The 20,434-nt window shown below is 48.4% G+C and overlaps 1 non-coding gene across 1 annotated transcript; it reads right to left on the bottom strand.

Moving 5' to 3' along the window:
* Positions 1 to 19,951: 19,951 nt before the first annotated feature.
* On the bottom strand, positions 19,952 to 20,105 carry LOC138570662 (5.8S ribosomal RNA). Its single transcript, XR_011303698.1, has one exon. It is a non-coding gene; the product is annotated as a 5.8S ribosomal RNA (ribosomal RNA).
* Between the last annotated feature and the right edge of the window lie 329 nt (positions 20,106 to 20,434).

Here is a 20,434-nt window from a genome sequence, read left to right as displayed (position 1 = left end):
TCTTCATTCAGCATTTGTCCTCTATCAACTATCTGCTTTCTGGATGCTAAGAAATGGCTTTATCTTTCTTTCTGGAACCAATCTTTTCACCAGTCGGGATGCAAATGTTCCTTTATCGTGAAGAAAAATGTCCTATGCAAGTTTATACGAGCTGTGCTTCATATATCAGGTCCCAATCGATGCCTCGAATCTGCTTCAGGCTAGATGACATGTTGCTTCCCTGTCAGCATGAACAAATGTTTTGTCTTTATTTTCTTCCTCAATCTGTCCCTCAGAGGAAAGTTTCTACACCGCTCTGTGATTTCTTTCAGAATAGATGCTCACCTGGATTATTATGCCTTCCAGGATCACATTCAAGTTTGCAGTGTTTCTTGGATCTCTCAGAATGGTCACCACATCCGTGTGTCTTCCAACAAGATGCAGGTATTCTTCAATTAGATGAAAGAACACCACACTGACCAGTCTATGTGCTGCATCGTTTGATAAGAGCATTTGTGTGTCATTCACTGTACTCAGCCAATTAAAAAAAATCTTCAGTAATGATTATGAGCAATCTTCTTATGAGCTTTTCACTGTCAGGATTTTGAATAAAAGTTGAAATGTGGCAAGTTCTCCCCACCAACGTAGGATAAGAGCGTAACACCAACTCGAAATAAGTAAGTATGTACCTAGAAAGGTCATCACTGGGTAACACCATGAGTAGAACCAAACAGGAACTCTGTGTAGAAGGAATCAGGGTATTGTACCCTCTTCCAGTTGCTGTGTCCACAATCAGAATCTGGCATATCCTTATTCTTATCAAGGCTTAAACATGCCTCAGTCCAAAGTCAATAAACCTGTAACGCTCACCTGGTATCCACGGGGATGTCACTCAGCTGTGACGTCCCTGTGGATACGACCTCAAACCCTTCCCTGGAGACTATTCGACTGGAGACTGGGCCTGAAACACAGGATTGGTAGGGTTTAACTCCCTATTGTCTCTGTGTGCTTGAACCCCTTCTTCCCCGGGGTCCAACCCTTCCCTTTGATCCACAGCTCACCTTGTTTTCTTGGATAGTGTGCTCTCCGTCCTGCCTTCAGCGCAGGGGCGCGTTGATTGATGCAGGCTCGTTGCTGCCTAGTTACCTCACTGGCAAGAGTCTGACAGGTGAGTATAATGAGTCTTTTGAACAGTTCTCTAACTTTGTTCCTTTCCTTCCTTAGATGATGGCCGGCATCCGGGGATGGCGGTGTGCTACTGAGATGAGTAGCGCTGAAGGTGAGTGAGAGCGCGATGCGCGATGCACCCCTTTCATATTTGCATTGAACTGAGTTATTTTTCTGTGTCTATAAGGTGCCGCGACATTTTCAGCGTGGATGCCGGATATGAAGAACAAATGCGGTGGGTAAGCGTGGTATGTGGCGCCTCTAGATGTTTCCACACTAACCTGGAGTGTCTTTTCCCTCTTGCAGATGGATGAGAAGTTCCGGAGACAGAGTTCCCCCAGAGTGGCTGGGATTCAGGTAAGCGTTTGAAGCTCGTACAGCATTTAAAAATAAGCGAAGATTTGCAGAATGCTTACTAATGTCTTTTTTCTGTTCTTTTCCCTTTTCCTTAGGAAGCGCCGTGCCGAGATGGGAATTACACAGCCGAAGATGCCCGCAGAACAGAAGGAGCGATGACTGTTGGGCAGAAGCGCCTCAAGGTAAGGCTGTTCCTAACGGTGTTCTTGTTCTTGCAGGAGCTGAGTGCAGAAGAAAGATACAGGCCTACTGGAGACCGATCCGAACACGGTGAGTGTCACGCTGCAGGTACAGAAAACGCAAAGCATGTTTCTCAGCCTGGGTGTGGCTTAAATAGTCTCTGGGTATCCCAGGTGCCTCTGGGCTGAACCACACCCAAAAGACTAGACCGCACATGCAGTTCTGGGAACCGAAATATGTGGGGGCATCCATCTTGTCCCCATCAATGCACTACTAGTCCAATCCCCAATGTTATCCTATGGGAGTGAGTGAGTCTGGTGCCAAAAGTACCAAGTCTGACTCCAAGTGGGTCTTTGGAGGGATAGAGAGGCCCTTGAGGGCCATGTAGGTGATCGTGGCCTGGCACCAGCCTGACATCTTGGAGGGCTGGGGACATGAGGGGCAAGAATCATGACAGCACTCCCCCCCAAGACCCCTCTCAAGGTGGCTCTTCTGTCTGGTCCTGGTTTGGTTGGATGGTTTTGACGAAATCGTCTAAGCAAGCGAGGTGCATGGATGTACTTGCAAAGCTCCCATGTCCTGTATTGTGGACCATACCCCTTCCAGTCTACTAAGTAGTATAATTTGGATCTGACGTACTATGAATCTAGGATGTCCTGGACCTCGATTTCTGACTCCCCGGCGACTACTACTGGCTGCGGTGGCGTTGCTACCCAGGTCCCAGGTTGAACAGGTTTAAAGAGAGACACGTGGAACACAGGATGAATTTGCATGTTTGACGGCAAAGCTAGTCTGACCGCCACAGGATTTATCACAGAGGTGACGGTGAATGGACCCAGGTATCTTGGACGGAAAGTTCGGGCTCCTTTAATGGACACGTGTTTAGACTCCAGCCAGACTAGTTGGGGGCCTTTGCTCTGTGTTGATCAGCAAACTTCTTTTGGCGATTCTTAGCTTGAAGAAGGTGTTCAGCTGCCCTTTTAAAGGTTTGAGAAATGGTTGTGTGCAAGGTTTTGACTGCTGGCATTTCCAGGGTTGTCGGATCGTCCAACTCAGAAGTATGTGGGTGCCTGCCATACATGGTATAAAAGGGTGTCTGCCCAGTGCTGGTGTGTAGGGAATTATTATAAGCATACTCAGCTATCCATAATAGGTCGAACCAGCTTCCTTCAGCTTGGTGTAACATGCAACACAGATACTGCTCGAGCGTCTGATTTGTCCTCTTAGTTTGACCATCCGTTTGGGGATGGTGACTGGTGGATAGCCGGATGTCGATCTGGGCCATAGAGCAGCATTTTCTCCAGAAGTTAGATACGAATTGAGTACCTCGGTCTGAGACCAAAACTGAAGGAAACCCATGGAGCCGTACGATGCCTTCAAGAAATACCTTTGCCAGAGTGGAAGCATTTGGGAGCCCCTTAAGAGGAATGAAATGTGCCATTTTTGAAAATAGGTCCATGACCACAAGAATAGTGTTAACCCTTGACTGGGTGGTAAGTCAGTAATAAAATCGAGGGACAACGTATGCCAGGGTGCTGGTGGGATTTCCAATGGTTGTAATAGCCCAGCCGGTTTCTGCTTGGATGACTTGTTTTGAGCACACACTCCACAAGGCAGGGTGAATTGGATAATGTCTTTACCCCACGTGGGCCACCAATAATTTTGTTTTACCTTGGCTAGGGTTTTAGCGATTCCAGGGTGGCCCTCGATCAAGGAATCATGATAACCGGACATGACTTGTTCTCGTAGTTCTTGGTTTGGTAAGAATAAACGATTCCTGAAGTAGGGCAACTGATCTTTTATCTTGTAATGTTCTCCTTGGGCACTCCACGCTTGTAATTGCTCCGGACTCATCAGGTTTTAGATTTCTTCATGTAATTCTTTCTGAGTTATGGTTGCTGTGATTCCTAGGAGCTTGTCACTTGGGATGATTGCTATTGGGTCAGGGGTCTGATACCCTTGCTCTTCCACCACCATACGGGAAAGGGCATCAGCCTTCCCGTTTTTCACCCCTGGTCGAAATGTAATCACATAGTCATATTCAGCAAAAAAAAAGAGCCCAACGTAGTTGTCGTGAGGATTGGGCCTTTGCCGTTTTTTGGTACTGGAGGTTCCGGTGCTCAGTTATTACGGTGATTGTGTGCCTGGCACCCAAGAGGTAGTGCCGCCATGCCTTAAAGGCTGACTTAATGGCCAGGAGTTCTTTGTCTGTGATAGCGTAATTGAGTTCAGGGGGTGTGAATTTACGCGACTAGAAGGCAACAGGGTGTAACTGGCCCGTTTCGGGGTCCTTTTGTGAGAGGACGGCTCCCATAGCCATGCTTGAGGTGTATGTTTCCAGCAGGTATGGGAGATCAGGGCGAGGGAGACATAAGATTGGGGCAGATGTCAATCTTGCTTTGAGTTCCTGGAAAGCCTCCTCGGCTTCTGTTGTCCACTGGAACTTTTTGTTGCTTTTCCTTAGTAAAGGCGTGAAGGGATGCACGATTTGCAAAAATCCTGGGATGAACCGGCGGTAGAAGTTTGCAAAACCCAGCATACTTTGAACCCCCTTGAATGAATTTGGGGATGGCCAGTTCAGGATAGCATCTACCTTGTGTACATCCATTCGGCTTCCATTCGGGCTGAGAATAAAGCCCAGGAATTCCACCTCGGAGACGTGGAATGAGCACTTTTCGAGCTTGGCGTAGAGCTGGTGTTGCAAGAGTTTCTCCAATACGGATCGGATGTGTTTAACGTGGTCCTCCTTTGATGCAGAGTATACTAGGATATCGTCGATGTACACTACAGCACAGACATCAATCAATTCCCGTAGGACATCGTTCATGAAGTATTGAAATGCAGCAGGCGTGTTGCAAAGGCCAAAGGGCATTACTTGATATACGTACAAGCCGTATTTGGTGCGAAAAGCGGTTTTCCATTCGTCCCCCTGTTTTACACGAACAAGGTGATATGGCCACCTCTGGTCTATTTTTGTGTAGATTTGGGCATCTTTAACTTGATCAAGCAATTCAGGGATCAGTGGCAGGGGGTAGCGATTTTTTACGGTAATCTGGTTCAGTGCGCGATAGTCGATGCACGTTCTCAAGTCCCCCTCCTTTTTCGGTACGAAGAATAGTGGAGTGGCTTCTGGAGACTTCGAGGGGCGGATGAACCCGTTGGCCAGGTATTGGTCAAGATAGGCCTTCAGGTGCTGGTTTTCTGGTTCTGTGAGTGTGTAAATTCGCCCACAAGGGATTTGTGCGCCAGGTATCAGGTCGATTTGGCAATCGTATGGTCTATGCGGTGGCAGGGTCTTTCTGAAAGACATCTTGAAAGTCCTGGTATTCACTTGGTAGGGTGCCGATTGCCACAGTCGCAAGCGTGGAAGTTCTGGTGTCTATTGGTTGTTTCTCTTGCCGATAACATGTGTGGGCGCAAGTCTCGGGAAAGGCCAATTCTTTTGCTCGCCAATCGATTCGAGGATTGTGAGCTACCAACCATGGCATTCCCAAAATCAACCGGAATTGTGGTGCCTTAATGTGGTCGAAAACGATAGATTCTTGGTGTCCATCCTGGCACAGAAGGGTTAAAGCTGCAGTGCATTGGGATACTGGACCAGAAGCTATTTCCAAGCCGTCGACTGTGGTAACAGTGTCGGTGGTTGATTTAGGGCGTAACGGAAGCCACATCTTTGCCGCAAGATCCTGGTTGATGTAATTCTCAACGGCTCCACTGTCTATGTACGCTCTTACTGAGTGCATCCGAGATGGTTGTTGGTGGTTGATCAAAACCACAGATAGTGCAAAATGGGAGGTCTGTAGTTCACTTTCTTCGCTCGACAAGTGGACCCCTACACTTGCCGGGCTGGGGAGTTTTCCGATTCCTTGATGGTATCTTCCTTGTCCGTGGCCCCTACCGTCCTCCTCTGTGGCTTCACAGGGCACTCTTTAAGGAAATAACCTGACCTTCCACAGTACAGACATAACTGCTGCTGTCTCCTTTTATCCCTTTCCGCTTTAGTCAAGGGGGATCTGACCCCCCCATTTGTATTGATTCTCCTGAACCTTCAATTGTTCGGGCAGTATTGTCCTTTGAACGCACATACATAGGGCGAAAGTCCGGTCTGGTTCGAACTACTCTTCGGTCCTGCAACCTATGACCAATTGAACAACAAGGTCATTGAATTCTGAGCAGTCATTTGGGGGGTGCACTACTTGTGCCAGAACATCCTTGAGCTCCCCCCGCAACCCCTGATGAAATAACATGATTCTCTTCTCCACTGGCCGTTATGCTTCAACTACAAGCCTATTGAACGTAGCTATGTATGTTAATAGGTCTTGATTCCCTTTGGCGTAGGGACAGAAGTTCGTTGTCTAATGCCTGCCCATGAGTATGACGGGCGAACAGCTTTTCCATCTCCTGCTGAAAGCACCTGAAGTCATGCAGCAAAGGATCGTCTTGGGCCACAAAGTGTACAGACCAGTCCGCAGCGCTACCACTCAGGTAGGATAGCACAAAAGCGACCCGTGATTGGTCATTCGGAAAGGCCACTGGCCTACAAAGGAAGTGCAGGCGGCACTGGTTCATGAACGTTGCAAACCTCTTGGGATCCCGCGTAAATCGTTTGGGCGGGGCCAAGGGAACTGCCCCAGGAAGGGTTATCTGAACGGGATTGCTGATGGCGCTGGCATCGGGGGCACGCTTCCCGGCAATGGTGCATGCCCCGCTTGTGACTGGAGAAGTTGCTGGCTTAAATCATCAGTGCGTTCTTTGGCTACTTGTCACGGATGGCACTCTGGTAAGAGTGGCACAGGACACCCAGGAAGGGTTTGGGTAGTTGTGCCGGAGTAAGAGGGACAGATAAGTACACACACAGCTGAAAGTAAAAGAGAACAAAGAGTAGGCAAGTGTAGCAAGGGAATAAGGTACAACAGAATGGGTGTCCTCTTGGGGTGTATGCAGATAAGGGAAAAGAGTATTCCACGGACCTTAGGAAAAACTGTAGCCTTCTGCACAGTTTGCTATAACAGAGGCCCACGCTGTTTGCTCATGGCTTGGAACAACAGTTATGGGTGTCTGTAACGCAGAAACGAGACAAGGGAAGGGGCAGAGATTGCCTGACGGAAACCAACAGACAAGCTCTGTACAAAGGGGTCTACAAACAGTACAAGAGAAGACGCTAACAGACAAATCCAGGAAAAGGGAAATCGATAAGCAAACTAGGAGAAGGAAATGAAGGGAAAGCTGTATAACAGGATTGGATAAGGATAAAGAACAGAGGGTTGAAAACAAGGAAGAAAGCAAGGGAGCAGCAGTCAGGAAACAGGGGGACTGCAATAACTGAAAGTAAATAATGTAGGTAAACTGTTGTCAATAGCAGAGGACGGTAGGATACAAGGTTGAGAGCTCAGAGGAGCAGGAAAGCAATGAGCAAGCCCAAAGGAGCAGGGCTGTAAGGAAGGGAGCCCAGAGGGAAAGGGCTTAGGGCAGCAGAGTGAAGCAGGCTGCACGGCAAGGAGCCCAGAAGGGCCGGGCAGCAAGGAGTGAGCTCAGAGGAGCAGGTCCGCTGACTGTAGAAGGCTGCAGAGGACTGTATAGGGCTGTTAGGCTGAGAACCCAGTGGACAAAGGCTGTAGGTATCAAGCAGCTGAGCGTGATCGGCTGCAAGGTAGGAAGCCCCGAGGACAAGGGCTGTTGGCAGCAGAGAGAAGCAGGCTGTGCGGCAAGGAGCCAGAAGGACCGGGCAGCAAGGAGTAAACCCAGAGGAGCAGGGCTGATGACTGTAGAAGGCTGCAGAGGACTGTAGAGGCTGCTAGACTGGAAGTCCAGCGGGCGAAGGCTGTAGGTTGAAGGCAGCGGAGCGTGATCGGCTGCAAGGCAGGAGCCTGGAAGGCAAAGGCGGAAGGTAGCAGCGGAGCGTGATCGGCTGCAAGGCAGGAGCCTGGAAGACAATGGCGGAAGGTAGCAGCTGAGCGTGATAAGCTGCAAGGCAGAGGCCCGGAAGGGCAAAGGCGGAGGCTGGAAAGCAGCAGAGCATGATCGGCTGCAATGCAGAGAGCCCAGCAGGGCACTGGATCCAAAGCAGGAGTAAGGAGGAACCGCATACAAGATCCGTACCTCGAAGCAAAAAGGTGCTGGAAGGACTTTTAATGCAAGAGACTGAGCCCCTGCAGGCAGCAGCTTTTATACCGCCCTACCCAGCACAGAGGCAGACAAATTGGTTGCACCTGCATCAGCACACCTGCATACAATCTGCCTCCTCCCTCTCTGTTCCTGAGCTGGTGGAAGCAGAGCTGATCCCTAGGGCTTCTGGGGATTGTAGTTCCGATGATGACAAATAGGAATAGCCAGGAATAGATAGTTATAGCCAAGCGCATTGTGGTAGGTGTAGTTTGTTGGGAAAAATAGAAAAGCACCAAAGTCTCGCCAATGGGAAATAAGGTCCAAGAAGTGAATAATGGTTGATCCAAGAGTTTTCTGCATATAAATGAATAACAATTAGTCCATATTGATCGCCAATGTATGCGCCCATGGCGCAGGCATGACACTACTATCAGCTCTCTCCTCAGGGTGTTGGTCTCCTGCCTGGCTGCATGTACTTCGGAACGTAGCTGCCCCAACATGTGGGCTAACTGGTTGGTTTCTGACATTTCCGTGACGCCCAGGTGGATTTTGATATGAGGCTTTGCATTCTGTAACGCTCACCAGGGAACCACAGGGACATCACTCAGCCTGTTCTGACCTCTCACGACCTCGAACCCTTCCCTGGAGGCTATTCGACTGGAGACTGGGCCTGAAATACAGGATTGGTAGAGTTTAACTCCCTATTGTCTCTGTGTGCTTGAGCCCCTTCTTCCCCAGGGTCCAACCCTTCCCTTTGATCCACAGCTCACCTTGTTTTCTTGGATAGTGTGCTCACCATCCTTCCTTCAGCGCAGGGGCGCGTTCATTGATGTGGGCTTGTTGCTGCCTAGTTACTTCACTGGCAAGAGTCTGACAGGTAAGTATAATGAGTCTTTTGAACAGTTCTCTAACTTCGTTCCTTTCCCTCCTTAGATGATGGCCGGCGTCCGGGGATGGCGGTGTGCTGCTGAGATGAGTAACGCTGAAGGTGAGTGAGAGCGCTATGTGCGATGCACCCCTTTCGTATTTGCATTGAACTGAGTTCTTTTTCTGTGTCCTTTAGGTGCCGCGACGTTTTCAGCGTGGATGCCGGTTATGAAGAACAAATGTGGTGGGTAAGCGCGGTATGCAGCGCCTCTAGATGTTTCCACACTAACCTGGAGTGTCTTTTCCCTCTTGCAGGTGGATGAGAAGTTCCGGAGACAGAGTTCCCCCAGAGTGGCTTGGATTCAGGTAAGCGTTTGAAGCTCGTGCAGTATTTAAAAATAAGCGAAGATTTGCAGAATGCTTACTAATTTTTCTGTTCTTTTCCCTTTTCCTTAGGAAGCGGCGTGCCGGGATGGGAATGACACCCCCGAAGATGCCCACAGAACAGAAGGAGCGATGACAGAAGCACCGCAAGGTAAGGCTGTTACTAATGGTGTTCTTGTTGAGCGCAGAAGAAAGATGCAGGCCTACTGGAGACCGATCCGAACACGCTGAGTGTCACGCTGCAGGTGCAGAAAACGCAAAGCATGTTTCTCAGCCTGGGTGTGGCTTAAATAGTCTTTGGGTATCCCAGGTGCCTCTGGGCTGAACCACACCCAAAAGACTAGACCGCACATGCAGTTCTGGGAACCGAAATATGTGGGGGCATCCATCTTGTCCCCATCAATGCACTACAAGTTGAATCCCTAATGTTATCCTATGGGAGTGAGTGAGTCTGGTGCCACAAGTGCCAAGTCTGACTCCAAGTGGGTCTTTGGAGGGATGGAGAGGCCCTTGAGGGCCATGTAGGTGATCGTGGCCTGGCTCCAGCCTGGCACCTTGGAGGGCTGGGGACATGAGGGGCAGGAATCAGTCCAAAGTCAATAAGGTACTGTGGCTTTAAGAATGCAGATCTTCCCTTAACCCTGCAACTAGGATGCACAGAGTGTTCGAATGTGTTCTTTTACCCTTTTATTTATAGCTCAAAAGGGAGTGTCCAAAATCAAGCCATAGTCCACTAATGAGTTCTTCATGCTTTCCACTTCTCAGGTTATGCTTCCTTCTTCTTCATCATAGATCTCGTCTGGACATGCTGTGGTTCTTCCCCGATGATTGTAGTTTCTTCGCGGTGGGGTGTAGGCATAGAGGTTTCTCCAGAGTAGAATTTCGTATCTCCCAAGAAGATCCAAGCGTGCCTACCCTGCAATTTGACAACAGATGGCGTTACGTCCTCAATGAAAAAAAAGGACCGCTGAATCTGGGCTCGTCCCACTTTTTCCTTGTGTGGTTACGAACTAGGACTGCATCTCCGGGGCATACTTTGGGAAGTTGCAATTCAGTAGGTTCGGTTGTTGAAGCATCTCCTTCTGTGTTCTGTACTGCTTTACACCCTCGTTTCTGCAACTGTCCTGAAATTACAGAAAAACTGGATTACAAACAGTTGAAATAGTTTTGCAATTCAAGTCCTAAAACTTCTGATGTTGGCTGAGCATCACTTCTAACCCAGGATGGAGGCATTAAGGGTGTTCTCATTCATGACGTAAGATGGTGGTCAGAACCTGGTTGGTTCTTTAGTGCATATGATGCCAGTGGTAGGCAAAGCAACTACCCTTTCTTCAAAGTAAGCTTCAACTTGGCTATTCTTTCGTTTAACAGGCCATTGAGCTTTTCACAGACCCCATTTCCTTGCAGATGATAAGCCGAAGAAAACTTGTGTGTTATACCAAGCAACGAGCTGATCTGCTCAAAAACTGTATTAACAAAATGAGGTCCATTATCCGATCTCATTACTTTAGACACTCCCCATCTAGGAAACACTTCCCGTACTAAGAACTTAGCTGCACAGGTAGAGTCTCGGTGTTGCATGGACCCGTCTCTATCCATCTAGAAAAAGGACACACTACAACAAGCAAACAGCGGTATCCATTGCAAACTTGTATCATGTCAACATAGTCGATATGCAAGTGCTGAAAAGGGCCATTGGGTCTTCGGATGACTCCCCTCACTATGCGCAGTGTAATGCGCAGTGTATGCCCAGCCATGAATTGTTGGCAAACAATACAATTGACCATAAAAAATGCAACATGCTCCATCAGGTTCAGTACGAACCAATCCTCAGCAATAGTTACAGCAAGATTCTTCCTAGTTGTATGCGCTGGGTAGTGTAACTGTTCTAGCGCTACCCTTTATAAGGCTATAGGCATCACTGGTTTACCAGTGTTGTCTTGTCGCCACAATGCTTCAGAGGGGTTTAAAAAACACCCTCTTCGCTTCCACAAATTATTTTGCTCTTGTGGTGCCTCCTCTTGCAGCTCCACTATCTGTGTTTTTGGCATGTGATTATATCCCTCACTCACAATCATCATCACATTCATTCTTTCATTCACATCAATGGTTTCAATATTCATCATCCCAGTATCTGTATTTGCTATGTGCTTGGCTTCAGCATGGGCTGCTTGATTACTGCGTAAGATAAAATCTGTCCCTTTCGTGTGAGCTGCGCCTTTAATGACTGCTATGCACACTGGGAGTTGTAGTGCCTTAATAAGCTAGTCCTGCATACACCGTCAACGTCACATAGGCAGAGTCGCTGTACACTGTCACTTTGCTGTCACTGTCACTTCCTGGTCTGCGTGATTCTCAATCGTAAGTATCAACGCAAGTAATTCTGCAGCTTGCGCTGAGTAATGAGATGGCAATTGAGTACTCACAAGCACTCGAATTCTCTATTTGCGAAATGTTTCACTACTGCGGTGCCTGTATATCTTTGCCCGTCATTTTGATCGATTCTTGAGAACCCGTCAATGAAAACAATCTCTCCCCCCTGTGAGTGCATTCTCCTTTACTCTAGGGAGCTCATCACAAAACTCTTCATAGTTTGTGCAATTGTGTATAGGTTCTCCTTCTGTGATTGGCTCAGCTATAAACATAGCTGGGTTCACTATTTTACATCAAACTATTTTAATCGTTGTATTCAATATGACTACCTCACAGGCAGAAGCCCTTTGAGAAGTCAACATGCCTTTTGGTTTTTCCAAAATGGCAAAAAGTGTGTGTTCAACAAACAGCATCATAGAACATCCCATCACTATGCCTATTAGCCTTTTCTATGACGAATGCGGCGGCTACCAAACCTTGTTTGCATGGAAAGTGACCTCTCATCACTGGGTTCAAAAATCCACTGTAATATGCAAGGGGCTTGTACCTTGTACAGTGATTCTCTGTGTGAGTACTGCTGTCATAAAGGTACCATCTGTATGCAAGAATAAAAATAATTCCTCTGCATAATTGAGGATCCCTAGAACGGGGCTGTGCAAATTGCTTTTTTCAATTCATCAAACCCTTCTTCCATTGCCTCGGTCCATACGATTTTTTCTTGCGTTGCCTGTGCTTTCTTTAAGGCCTGTAAGAGAGGCCTTGTATAAGACCCATGACCTGACATAATTGCATAATCCTAGAAAACTCTGCATCTGTTTAATCATGTGCGGCATGGCTGTTTTCAAAATGGCCTCAGCTCTTTCAGGAATGACCTTCTTTCCCTCATGTGAAATCAATTGGCCTATGTACAACACTTCTTGTTGACAATATTGTAACTTTTCCTTGTCACCCTTATAACCTTTGTCAGCAAGTATAATCATCAGCTGAACAGAATCGCGTCTGCTCTCTTCTTCTGTGGTGCTGCAAACTAAAATGTCATCTATGTATTGCAGCACAACGCTTTCTAAAGCAATATTGCTCAAGTCCATCTGGAGGACTCTGTTGAAAATTGATGGGGACTCACAGTACCCCTAGGGCAGCCTTGTGCTATTTAATCGCACTTGTCTAAACATAAACGATATCAAATCTTGTGAGTCTTTGTGCGATGGGATTGAGAAAAACACATTTTTCAAGTCAATCACTGTGAAATATCATGCATCAACAGGTATATTACATAGAATTGTAAAGGGGTTCGTGACTAAAGGGAACTCAGCCTCTACAATTTGGTTTATTGGCCTCAAATCTTGTGTTAGTCTCCAAGACATATTACATGGTGACTCTGGCGTCACTAAGATACCTTGCTCCATAATGGCGGAAATCATCTTGAAAATGCCTTCATCTGCCTCTGCCTCTCGAGACATGGGATATTGCCATGCTCGAGGTAAAATTGCTCCTGGTTTCAATTTAATCTTCACTTCCCCAACCCCTTTCAGTAGGCCTACTTCATAGGGGCCAGTGGTCCATAATGAAACTGGCACTTTCACAATATCTTCATCAAAATATTCAGGACGCTTCTTTGCTAGCATAATTTTCTGTGGCACTTCTCTCTTGATTGCCTTTACCCAATAAGTAAAGCACATTTCAAATATTACAAAATCATCAGATAGGTCATCTCCAAACAATTTATCATCAGTGACGTCAGTCATTCTGCAGCCTTCCTTAATGGCAATTATTGTGCTTATCATCGTTGCATCAAGCAAAGCCATATTTCCTCAGACTATAGCTGCTTCTATGTCAAAGGGAAAAATTTGCCCCTCCTCTTCGTCCATGGGTATCTGAAGCCTGAATAGAAACTCATCTGGTATTCTCATGGTTCTGCCTACTAGACCTGGTAGCCATGTTAACAGAATGTGTATCCCATAATGGAACACCTCGGGTTCGAGCAGTATTGCTGTAGGCGCTATTTGCCCTGCGAATGTCATGATCATTTCTCACACGTTTAAATAATGCATTCCCGCTGTTGAGCATATTATGCCTTAGTCTGTAAACAAAATGGTCATATTCATTTTTGTCATCAAATCTCATCCTAATATGTTGACAGGTGTTTGCCTCGAATAAAGCAGTGGCACCTGTATATCGTATTCTCCTATGGAGACTGGTAATTCTTCTGTAAAAGGAACTCCACTCGTCGCTCCTGTAAAGCCCTGAGTATTCATCGCATTGCCAGACATTGAAAATGTGCCCTCACGTATTCACGAGCGTGTTGCACCCATGTCCACTAAGAAGGAAAAAGCTTTGCCGCCTATATTTACGTCTATCCTCGGTTCCTCATGAGGATTCGGCGTTACAGATAGGTCTGAACACATCAGGTTTCTCAGTGAGCTGTCCTATTTCGGGTACAGTCTCACTCCATCACTCGTGAATGGATTTCCTCCATCAACAGTGGCCCCTCCTATTCTATGCATCATAGACATTTCTGTGTTTGTGTTCTGCTGAAGTTGCATAGGAGATTGCTGCGATTGTCCTTGCGGTTGATTACCTGCCATTTGCTGTGATTGCAAGCCTTGCTGCATTCTCAGCGCTTGCTGCTACACTGTTTGATCTTGCACAGATCCATTTCCACTCTGCTGCGAATATGCAGGTGGATTTAGCATTCCGTCTAGAAAACTGATCATTCTGCACCATCCCTTGGCTTCTACACATTCGAGCCATGTGCTCTGTCATTCCACATGTCGAACATATGGGTGGTGGTCTCCCCATCTGCCCGTATTGCATGTTCTGATTACCTTGCTGCATATTCTGAAACCCTTGTTGCACATTCTGAAAACCTCCCTGATTATTCTGCCAATTCCCTTGATTACCTTGCCAACCTCTACTTCGATATCACCTTCCTCGTGGAGCATATCCATTATTTGTCTGATCAAACTGTCTTTGGTTATGTATCTGTGGCATGTTTACTGCCTGCTGTGAATTTGATCTGCCTACGCTAGTTAACATTGCCCCTTCAATGGCGTACTTGGACAGTTTTTTCTGAACCAACTTTGCTTCCTCACCTCTTCGCTTATCGTCCTTTTTGCGATTCTTTTCCTGCAGCAATCTGCAATAATGTGCAATGATTAACGGGATTTCCGACCACGGTTTGGCTTCAATCCCCACTAATTTCTCGAGCTGCTTGTGTACTTGCTCTGGCAGCCCTTAGCATAATATATGTTTGGCGGTGAGCAGCCCATTCCGTTGGCCAGAGCGTTTGTGGTGAAGGTCGAGCATGGAGGCACGTCTATAAAGGCCTGTTTCTATGTGACGAGTGTAAGCAACAACCCTCTTCTTAACTGTGCAGCAGCCGAAGCATTGGGCATTGTGAGTTTCACGTTTGGGGTGTATGTGGAGGACATGCAAGGAATTCTCCCAAAATAAAGTCGGCTGGTTGAGGGGATATGCTGCATGGGTGTCCAAACCTGTGAGGCTTCACATCGACAAATCCATACAACCAATAGCCCTCAAGCACCACAGAGTCCCGTTCCATCTGCGGGACCTGGTGGATAAGGAATTGGAAAATCTGGTGTCGCTGGACATTATAGAGAAAGTGGATGGACCTATGCCATTGGTGTTGCCCATAGTCATTGAACGGAAGCCGAAAAAAGCCGGATTCAGTGAGGATCGGTGTAGACATGAGGCTCCCGAACAAGGCCATAAAGCAAGAGACACCTCATTCCCACGATCGATGACATCATCGCGGAACTGCAAGGTGCCAAGTTCTTTTCAAAACTTGACCTGCGTACTGGCTATCCTCAAGTTGTGTTACACCCGGGCTCGAGATATATCCCCACTTTCACTACACATCGGGGCCTGTTCTGCTACAAATGCCTGAGCTTTGGTCTGTCATCTGCAGTGGATGTTTTCCAGAAAATTATACGAGGGGCCCTGGCAGATCTCGATGGCGTTCTCAATATCAGTGATGATATTTTGGTGTTCACCAAGACAGAGGCGAAACATATGGAATGGCTGGTGAATACTCTGGAGCGCCTGCAGGCGCTGGGGATAACTATGCACAAAGAGTAGTGCGAATTCCTGAAGAAGAAGATTGAATTCTTTGGGTTCGTCTTGAAGGAAGGGTGTGTGTCTCGCAATCCCTGGAAGGTCAAGGACATTATGGAGGCAAGATCTCCGGGGAATGTGACCGAAGTCCGAAGTTTACTGGGCATGGTCACCTACTGTGGCCGGTTCATCCGCAATCTGGCCTTCAGGTCGGAGCCCCTGTGAAGTCACAGTAGGAAGGACTCTGCATGGCAGTATGGCCCCCTAGAACAAGCGCTGTTAGAGGACGTAAAAGGGGCACTAACAGTGAAGACACAATGGCGTTCTTCGATCCGTCTTTGTCATCGGAGGTGGTGGTCGATGCCAGCCCATTTGGTCTAGGTGCAGTCGTTACCCAGACGGACGCACAAGGTGACATCAGGCCGATTGCCTATGCGAGCAAGGCCCTGTCCGAGACGGAACAGCGCTATTCACAGATTGAGCGGGAAGCCCTGGCAGTCCTGTGGGGGTATTAGCATTTTCACCTCTACATACTCAGCCGGCCATTGACTGTGGTAACAGACCACAAGCCTCTGCTCCCGATCATGGACGGTTCATCATCAAAACCCTGTCCCCGCATTGAAAGGCGGATGCTTGCGCTCCTGGGGTATGGTGTCTCGCTGGTGTATTGCCCAGGCAATAACAATGCGGCAGATTATTTGTTGAGGCATCCAAGGTGTGGTGTGGAGGGAATGGAAGACTTCAGTGCAGAGGAGGCCGCAGAGAAACGGGTTAAAAAGAGAGCATGGAAATACCGGTACAAAAACGGGCAGAAAGCAGAGAAAGAAAGGAATGGGACAGGACCCGAAAAGGGAACGAAGTAGATGGAAAGAGGAACGGGCAGAGACCCGGAATTGCAAACAAAGGGACAAAAGAAAAGACTTGAGAACCGTAAAGGCACGAAAGCAAGGAAAGCACTAGCGCATAAACCCAAAAGCGAAAGCAGAAAAGTTGCAACGCGCAGAGGCGAGGAGTGGCGTGATTATGTAGGAAACACAAAAAACAGACAGAAAAGATTAGAGCGGTGCTGCAGGAGTCAGAAAGAGGTTGATGGCACAATTCAATGGCACTGAAGCCGCCACGTATTCCATAGCCTCCAGGAAGGCAGGCAAGTGAGGCGCATGACAAAAAGGCCCTTTTTGCCCCTAGTGGGCAAGTCCTGCATAATAATGGGTTTTAGGTTATTCTCACTGTGAAGGCTAGTTCCCATTAGAGAAAGGGCCCTTTTTGCTCCCCTAGTGGTCCGGTCCTGCATGATAATGGATTTTAGATTACTCTCTCTGAGAACGCTAGTTCCAATTAGAGAAATCGCCCTTTTTGCCACTAGTGGTCAAGTCCTGCATAATAATGGGTTTTAGATTATTCTCACTGAGAAGCCTAGTTCCCATTAGAGAAATGGCCCTTTTTGCCCCTAGTGGTCAAGTCCTGCATAATAATACGTTTTACATTATTCTCACTGAGAAGGCTAGTTCCCATTAGAGAAATTGCCCTTTTTGACCCTAGTGGTCAAGTCCTGCATAATAAAGGGTTTTAGATTATTCTCACTCAGAAGGCTAGTTCCCATTAGAGAAAGGGCCCTTTTTGCTCCCCTAGTGGTCAGGTCCTGCATAATAATGAGTTTTAGATTACTCTCACTGAGAAGGCTAGTTCCCATTAGACGAGAGGACCTTTCTGCTTCTCCAGGTTAGAGGGCCGTTTCTCTAATCGGAAATAGATGCTTCAGTGTTAGTAGGCTAGTTCCCATTAGACAAGAGGACCTTTCTGCTTCTCCAGGTTAAAGGGACGTATCTCTAATCGGAAATAGATGCTTCCGTGTTAGCACGAGGAATAGAATTCCAAAGGTGGGCCGCAGCAACCGGAAATAATTGTTCCCCAATACGAGTGGCCTTGAATTGGGGGACAGATACAAGACAGGCATTCACTAAGCAGAGTGTCCGAGCAGGAATATACAGACAGAATTTGGCCTGTAGATATGCTGCTCAAGTTCAATAAAAGGCATGATGAACTAGACATTAGGCCTTGACCTGAATGCGCTTGGCCATGGTAGCCAATGAAGATGGTGCACAACTGGAGTAATGTAAGCACAACTAGGTGTGGAAGTGGCTACTCTGGCTGCAGAGTTCTGCAGGACTTGAAGGTGCCATAAGAGGTAGACAGGTTGTGAGACAAATAGGGCGTTGCAGTGGTCCATGGAGGACATAACAAGTGAGAACACCACAAAGGGTACGTAACTGAGAAAAGGAGAAAACAAAGACTTTACTAAGGGTTTTCAGTTGAAGATAGCCCATTTGACATAATGCAGACAGCGAGGATAATATCTTTACTCCTAAATCCTTCACTAGCAGAATAGGAGAACGAAAAGGTCCTACAGAAGATGGCCAAAAAAAGGAGGTCCAAAAGGCAGTAGAGGAAGGAGGGCCCACCACCAACACCTCCATTTTTTCCCCATTCAACTTGAGCCAGATATTACACATCCATGCACTCACAGCTTCAAGGCAGGCCCTAAATCTGGTTGCTGCCTCAACAAGAGAGAGAGAGAGATCTAAACAGATCAGAATCTGTGTCGTCTGTTAAGAGTAACATTGGAAGCAGTGAGAGCAGATATGCTTGGCAAGAGGTTGCATGTATGTGTTAAACAAAACCTGGAAGATGGAGGAACTTTGAGGGACTCCACATGTCAAGGCAGTAGGCACAGAGTGAAAAGGCGTTATGGAAATTGACTGTTAGGTCAGAGAGAAATGAAGAAAACCATGAAAGAACAGCACCAGAAATGCCGGCCCGATGAGCAAGACAGCATGGTCAATGGTATCAAAGGCAGCAGATTAGTCAAGTAACAATAAAGCACCAACGCCGCCCGAGTTGTGCAGCCGAGCCAGATCGTCAACGTTGGAGACCAACACCCCCTCTATGCCACGTTCTGGTCAAAAACCGGATTGCGAAGCATGGAAGAAGAAAGATTACTCAAGAAAGGAACTCAGGAGAAGGCAGACTAAGGCTTCAAAAAGCTTCATAAGAAATTGAAGAAGCAAAATGGGATGAAAATTTGCCAGGACAAGAGGGTCTAAAGAAGGCGCATATGTTAGACTCTTTGGTCCGTGTTTCAAAATGGGTCAGTGGGTAACCAAAATCCCTTCAGACCCCTGGTGTACTTTGTGGGCCACCCTGCCAGGCGCCATATGTGTTCGGGGGGGCGCATATAGGGCAGCCCTCCACAGTCGACAGTCGCATCGGGAGTCCCGTCTCCCGTCGCCGCACCAGCGACACCAACAGGGGCCGGGATGGTTGCCGGAGAAGGGCGCAGTGGCGATCAATCTCCCTCGGTCCTGCAGACACAGGAAAACTGCGGTCAGGGGGCTGTAACGCTCTCTGCCGGAGCAGAGAGCACCTGCCCCCTGGGGCCTTCCCAACCGACCTGCAGCTGGTCATGGTGCACCATCACAGATGAAATGCAGGCTGCGGGGCCTGGTGTGCCCGGACAGCAGTCCCGCAAGGGCATCTGCCGTTCCAGACGACCAACCTCCCCGCCGTGTTGAATCCTGCGGGCGGACTGCACAGGCCCCACCCATTTACCTCTCGGCGGTTTCACGCCCTAACTCTTTCTTCAAAGTTCTATTCAACTTCCCCTTACTGTACTTGTTGGGCATCGGTCTCGCGCCCATCTTTGGCCTTGGATGCATTCCCAAGCAAACCGACTCTGAGAAGACCCAATCCCGGTGTGCCGGAGGCTGCTACCGGCCTAACACCGTCCATGGGATGAGACTTGAGCCCCATGAGCGACGCTGGGGAGTCGGTCTTTTGTATGCCACATTTACCACGTCTACCGCTGAACAGAGATTCAGCACTGGGCTTTTCCCTCTCCACTCGCCGTTACTGAGGGAATCCTGTTTAGTTTATTTTCCTCCTTTTAGTAATATGCTTAAATTCAGCAGGTCACCACATCTGATCTAAGGCCATAGTCTGGGAGCAAGAAGCTTGGGGCGGCCAGCCTTAGGGCTGTACAGGGGGGTTGCACCAGCCCCGTGCCTCCAGTACGGCCGAATGTGCGCTGTCCCGATCTGCTGCTGAAGCCCACATGGTCGCGAGGCCGGCGCTCCAGGGTAATCTACGCCGGCAGCTGTGGGACACCACAGACAGCCACACATGGCACGGCCAGGTGCCCTGGGTATGGTGAAGGTGCGTCAGGCTTTTTTAAGGCCCGCTGCTGCCACCACCAACACAATCAGGGCACACCCGTCCCTCTCGAAAACTTGCACGAGGCAAAGAAACTGGGGAGGACGGGACGCATCGGCAATGAGCCTGCATGCCAGGTCTGGTGATCCTGCGACGGTGCTGATTGGGGTCTGACCCTAGTGGGGGGCGAAGGGAATGGGGTCCCTGTGACAGCCCCAGCCACGCCCCTGCAAGGGAACCCCAGGATGATTGATGTTCAAGCTCAGACAGGCGTAGCCTCGGGTAGAACCCGGGATCGCAAGGTGCATTCAAGGTGTTGGTGATCAATGTGTCCTGCAATTCACACTAATTCTAGTAGCTAGCTGCGTTCTTCATCGACGCGTGAGCCGAGTGATCCACTGCCAAGAGTCACAGGCAACTTTTTTTTGTTCCAGACGTCGGCCTGATCCTGCCAGTGCAGGAGAGCTGGGGGAGGCAGCGCCAGCTGTGGCGAGACAGCCCTGCACCCTTGTCTAGCTTCCCCAATTGGGAGTCGGCCTCAGACCCTTGTGGTTTTAAAACAAAACAAAAGCAAAATCCAGGCGCTCTGGGAAGGCTGCCCGCTGTCTGCAGCAGCACATCGTTTCCCACGGGGATGGAGACAGGCCACTCCCGCTCCGGTCCAATCCACTCATCTTTCCCTGACCCTCTCTGCTCCCCTTTTGGGCGGGGGGGAGATGTGGACGGAGAGACGGGCCAG

This window comes from Ambystoma mexicanum, chromosome 2q (genome assembly GCF_040938575.1).
Source record: "Ambystoma mexicanum isolate Mex_15411 chromosome 2q, UKY_AmexF1_1, whole genome shotgun sequence".
NCBI classification, from domain to species: domain Eukaryota; kingdom Metazoa; phylum Chordata; class Amphibia; order Caudata; family Ambystomatidae; genus Ambystoma; species Ambystoma mexicanum.
The sequence above is the reverse complement of the archived record's forward strand: the minus strand, read 5'-3'. Positions and strand labels throughout refer to the sequence as shown.